Source organism: Strix aluco, chromosome 3 (genome assembly GCF_031877795.1).
Source record: "Strix aluco isolate bStrAlu1 chromosome 3, bStrAlu1.hap1, whole genome shotgun sequence".
Classification (NCBI taxonomy): domain Eukaryota; kingdom Metazoa; phylum Chordata; class Aves; order Strigiformes; family Strigidae; genus Strix; species Strix aluco.
Window position 1 is genome coordinate 70,848,966 of NC_133933.1, and position 6,000 is coordinate 70,854,965.

Genomic DNA, 6,000 nt, shown 5'->3' on the forward strand with positions numbered 1-6,000 from the left:
ATGGCCAGCTCCATTTGTCACCTGCTATGGCATTTATAGAAAAACATGTATTGAACTAAGCAAATGTATTGACTCGAGTGAAGAAGAGGATGTGAGAGACCAGAGGAGTGAAGCTCCTGTGCCCCTTCAAAAAGGGAGAGAAAAACAAAAAAAATGCTAAGCATCCCTTTATTTAATAGCTTTGTATGGAACTAAAAATAGAAATTCATGTCCAATCTTTTCTCTTTCAAAATAAGTATTTTCACAGAAACTTCTACTTTTTGGTTACTCCATTTTGAGATTTTATTATTTATTTCTCTTAGTTTCACTCATTCAGTATTTTATTATTGTCTTAATTTCATCAAAGGAGTGAAGGAGAACAAACATATTGCATGCAGAGGAAGCAAGGATGATTCCACCAAATAGGAAACCCACTGCTGAAGGAACCAGCCTCCCTCTGTCTCCTGATGTTGGTATATTCAGAGCTGTGGTCACACTCCAAACAATCGGATAAATTTTCTCTTTGTTTCTGTTTGATCTTTGTTATATTCATAATCAAGGCTTGATGATGAAATTGAGGTCAGATTGGGGCCCCTGCCCTGCACTGCGAGGACTCTCCATGGAGGAGAGAAGGCTGTTCTGTGGCCACCTTCCTTGTGACTATTACTGAGTTTTGGGTTGGGTATTTCTTTCAGGAAATCAGTCAGTGCCAGGCAGGTATCTGCAAGGGATCTAAAGACTAAGCAAACCACTTTACATCCCACATGCAACATTTCAAGCAAGCAAAACAAGGAAAATTAACTGAAGGGATTTCCGTATTTTTAGTCTTAAATGTGAGCAATGCCCTGTTATGTTCACATAAGGTTTCTTTTTGTGGCTGCTTTAGAAATATTCCAAGTAACAACAGTTCTTTTTTTTATGAGTGTTCTGTGAACCCAACAGAAACTATTGGGTTTAACCTTCTAGAGGTGCTACGAAGCCACATTTCTTCCTTTGTTCATTCCTCTAAGAGCAAAATGGACTTATATTTGGGATTCTACAGGGCTCTCTACTCTAAAGAGATCTTTAACAGGGCTTAATGTGTTTTCCGGCATTCATTATCTTTGGTGGCACCTTTGAGTTAAGGAAATCTGTAGCCTGAGACTTGTGATCTCACTGCTGTAAGGTGCAGGCTATGAAGCAGAGATCCTGCAGCAGAGGTAGAATGACATATAAAAAAATTAACTTAGCCATTCTTGCAGTGGAAGGGCTGCAGGAAAGAAACAGTCTGCAGGGATATGAAAAAGACAGCAAATATTAGAAGTAGAATGGAAACTAGTATCTGCATAAAGTAATGCTGGGATGTGAAGTGCACTGTATAATAGGAAGTGATGTTGGTTAAGAACAACTAATCTTTTTCCACCTTTCTTTTGAGTCTGTACATGGGTGAAATGAGGACATTTTTAATGGGAGAATGTTTAATGAAGAAAACAGAGTGAAGTGGACGTACACTCTTCACTGCATGAAGGAGCACGTCAGGCATGCTGCTCTGACTGAGTTTTATGCCATGACCCTGATTTTGCTGCCTTACCTAAGTACTCAGTAAATCCCTTCTCCCTGTGAGCAACTAAGGATGCTGCTGTTCCTACTGAAAACAGCCACAGTTTGAAAAGGATGGACAAAATCAGAAGAAAAAGTCAGTTCATTTAAGGCTAGAAATTGGAATGGCAAATGGCTGAAATAGGAAGGATTTAGACAGTCTGCTGGGCAAAATTATTTCCTCTCATTTTCTTATCTGTTAAAGCCAACATTCACTGTGACAGGAAACACGGAGTGGTGACAGGGCTAAGAGAAAAGGCAATAAAAGCCTCAATTCCTACCAAAAGAAAATTGAATTTTTGTTACTGTAACTAGTTAAATTTCTGCTATATCCAACCACGTACATGCTGTGGATGTTCATATACTTTTCAATATGTTATTTATGTTCCTTGGAGAAAGCAAATGTTGTTTTCCTTTCAGATAACATTAGAACAGTTATATATGTCCTTTGTCAGTATTACTTGTGTAGGAGAAAAAACAGATGGTTCCTTCATACTGAAAAAGGCAAGTACTACATTCTGAGCTTTAGGATGATGCCCACAGGCTTGAGTAACGAAATAATCCTGAAGGAAATTATTGTAAATTGAACTATGCTGATTCCAAGAGAGAGACAAGCTTAAGTGGAAACTTAATGATAATTTCAGGGTCTGGATCCTGTTAGTTCTGTTGTTGATTGCCTTTTCTAATACTGTTCATCTTTTTCTGTGTTATTAGCTAGAAGTCCAGAAACTGACAATTTCACCAACTCTACTAGACACTAAACATAATTTTAAAATAGCTGAATCATTTGTAGTATCAGCTATTGGATTTGCAGGAGATATGGCTGACAACATGAAGACCCATACCCAATAGTGATGCAAACCTTATTATCCAAAAAACTGACACTTTCACCTTGGCAAAGTTCCCAATGTACCTAATGTTCCTAAGATAATGAAATGTTATAACCCTTACAGTTTAGCAGCATATATGAAACAACTAAGGGGTCTTCAATCTGTTTTAGAATCTTTCACACTGACATTATCGTTAACTTTAGTTATTAAGTTTTTTCCTACTATTAGAGAGACATTAAAAAAAATAAACCACTTCAGTTGTCTTTACATTCTGGAGATACTTTCTTTAAAATAGAGCAGATGCCTATTGATGAACAAATATGAAGAAGCCCACACTTTTATGAAGAGATACTGTCATTCTAACTCTTCTGACCAGCTCCAAAAACCTAAAAAGAAATATATTTCAGACAGTTGTATACAGCAAAGAGTTGGGCAGGACACATTTCTTCAACATGTTCTATTCTACAAATAGAAAAAGGAGAAAAATCCTTATTTCATACTTGTCCATATAATGTATCCACTCTCTAAAGTGGCATGGATCTAATTCTGTCAGCTGGTGATACTTATGTCTTTCCACTATACCAAATCTATTCAGACTTCATTCAGGATTGTGGTTTTTGCCAAGAAGCAAGACTCTTTCAAAACCATTTTCATTCAATTTCTACAGGTTCTGTGACAGACCTTCATCACAGAGAACCTGGTTTTGAAAGTTATTTAAATTTTATTCCTGTATGGTATCATTTGCTTCTACACACTTGAAAAAGACAAAAGACTACACTAGATTAAGGGGAGAAATGAGGAAATGCAATGAAAACATGACCATGTTTGTCCTCCATGTGTCTACAGTTTTAAATTGACTTATAAGTAACATTTTTATAGTAGCAGACACTGTTACTCATTCAGGAAGAAAGCCATCTATAGACAATAAAAACAAAGCACTTCACTAAACCAGGCCCTGGGCTGCTTAGGGCACTCAGGTAAACATTTTTGCAGGTTATAGCTGAGCTGATGCCTAGAAATGATCTGTCATCCTCATAGCACTCAACATGGATGATCTTAAGTAGCTGCAGAGAATCTATCAACTTCAGCAGATTGAATTTCCCCTTTCAAGAAAGCCAGTACCCTCTTCACACCTCACTGTGCTCAGGTTTTAAATAACACAAATCCTTTTGTCTCCCATTGCACGTGCGTGTTTATGCTGAGTCTATATTTTATGAAATACAAAAGCTTTCCTTAGATAGATAACATGAAGAAATCTAAACTGAATGAAAGGTAGTTTTTCTTTTCTGTAGATACTAATTTGAAAGTTAAGGTCAGTTGGACTGTGGTCATGATCTGTGTATGCATTTGCCTCAAGTACTCATGCATTGCTTATCGTGGCACCTGATATTATCAAAAGCAAAAGTGAATAATATCCTTGCAAATAAGGTTAGCTATAACTAATTAATTTGTTCAGTTCAGTGAAAAGCACAGTCTTTCTTTCCCCAAACCAAGTTTATAGCCATGATCCAGGCTAGCATAATGCATGTCATGGAGTTTTGCAAGCCACCTATCTGGCCTGTGTCAGGTGAAGCTGATACCTTACCTAATACTTTTCATCTCCAGATCACATTTGAAATTGATTTCTAAGGACTATGCTTGAGGCTTACATGGCTATTTCTTACATAAATTCTAATTTTTATGTTGCAAATCATTGTTCTATTACAATGCATTTAAATGTCTTTCAAGCTGCCAAAGCCTAAATATGCTGGCAAAGATTGGTATCAGCATATCTGAAAATACAGAGGTTCTTTACCATGATATGCATTCCTGATGTCAGGGAAGGGAACAAAAGAAACTAGAAAGGGTGTGTGACTGCACAGAATTTACTCTTTATGTTAATAAGTATTAACTCTGTAAGGAGTCTCAGCCCCTGACCTTCTCAGAGACCTGCCTCAAAGAGACTGCAAATGTGTGTCGTAGAGTCGGTAGTCATTACTGGTTTCAGTTCCAGAACGCCAAAAGGAAAGAGTTATGATTTCTTCTCCCATGGTGAATTTGGAAAAATGTATCTTAATAATGCTTTATACCACTTATTAAGGAGGTCATTCCTTCTTAAGGTTTTTTGTTAATAGTGTGTGATAACAGCAGAAGTGTGTTTGTAATGGACTCTCCAAGTCTGCTACCAGCAACAGACCTCCTTCTGATTCAGTGCACTAACCTTATATTTTTTCTGGGGTTCTCCAACAATGATAAAACCAGAGATATCACCTTATTTTTTAAAAATCAAAGAATTTGATAATGTGCTAGCCTGAATCCTTCAAGACTCAATTTGATGATATATTAGTCTGTACCTCCCAGACTCTGACTTGCAATGCTAGCCTCCTTTTTACTGCTCATTAATCTCATTAATAATTCTCTCACTTTTCTAAGTCTTTGCGTTAATGATTTCTATTGCGCTTACTTCCACTGAGGCAGGAATGGATGAAGGCAGCCCAGCATTTTGGACAGGCATCTTCCTCTCCCCACCCATTTTGCACCATCCTGTTTATATCTGCTGAGCAACAAAAGCAGAATGCTTTGAAGTAGCATGCTCCGAAGTAGATCAGCTTCCAGATCCAATAAAAAATGTGTGTATATACATATATAAAAATGTGTGTAAAATTCATATGCATGTATGATCTAGCACATGATTCAAATGAAACAATTTAAAAAATAAACTTTTCAATCTGTTCATAGAAGGCATAGAAGGGCTCAGGGGTCCATTTTTTTACCATCTGCCTTAGGTTTGGAAAGCTACTTATAACATTAACTAATTAAGATCTACAGATCTCAGAGGAGAAAGTAACTGACTATTATAAACACACAGTCATTAAGAAGCACCCATGCCTACCTTTAGCGAGAGAACAGAAGCTGAATAAATTACTTACCAATAATACATATCAAGTAAACTTTGTTCTCTTTTCAGGAAGGGATTTTGATTTCTGCAAGTGGTGTGCTCATTCACAGACAGTCACCAAGAAACTGGATGCTTGAAAGATGACGACAAGAATAAATACAGACAGACAATCATAGACAGGTATGCCACAGATTCACAGGGATTCATTACCAGAACGGATATTAGAAACCACAGATAGTCTGTTATGTTTCTCTAGAAACCATTAAACTATAGTGCCGTCCAAAATCACAATTCATCTGAGCCACTGTGGTATTATGAAGAGAGGGTGAGGTTCACAATCAGCTGACACCAACCTGCTGCCCTGGCAGTCTGGCTCTTCCTCTGTGCTTACAAAGGTAAATCTCAAAGCAGGCCGTCACTCTGATCCAGCTGGAAACTCAAAGCACACTGGCTCTCTGATCCAGTACCTGTTTGCTACTGCTGGTTGTTTGCTGCAACGAGTTGTTGCTGCTGTAGCTGGTTTTGCTGAGGGGATTTTTTCAGTTCCTGATCTGGCTGACCACAGCTGCTTAGGGAGTAAGATCATGGAGAAAAGGGTGGGAAGAAGGAAGGGAGTGGGAAGCTGTCCCTTATGTTGGCAGACAAGATTTAGTCATCTTACACCAATTATGAGACCAGAGACTAAAGCACCCGCTGTAAAGGAGTGTAGGTACAACTCTAAACATCAGAGAGTTC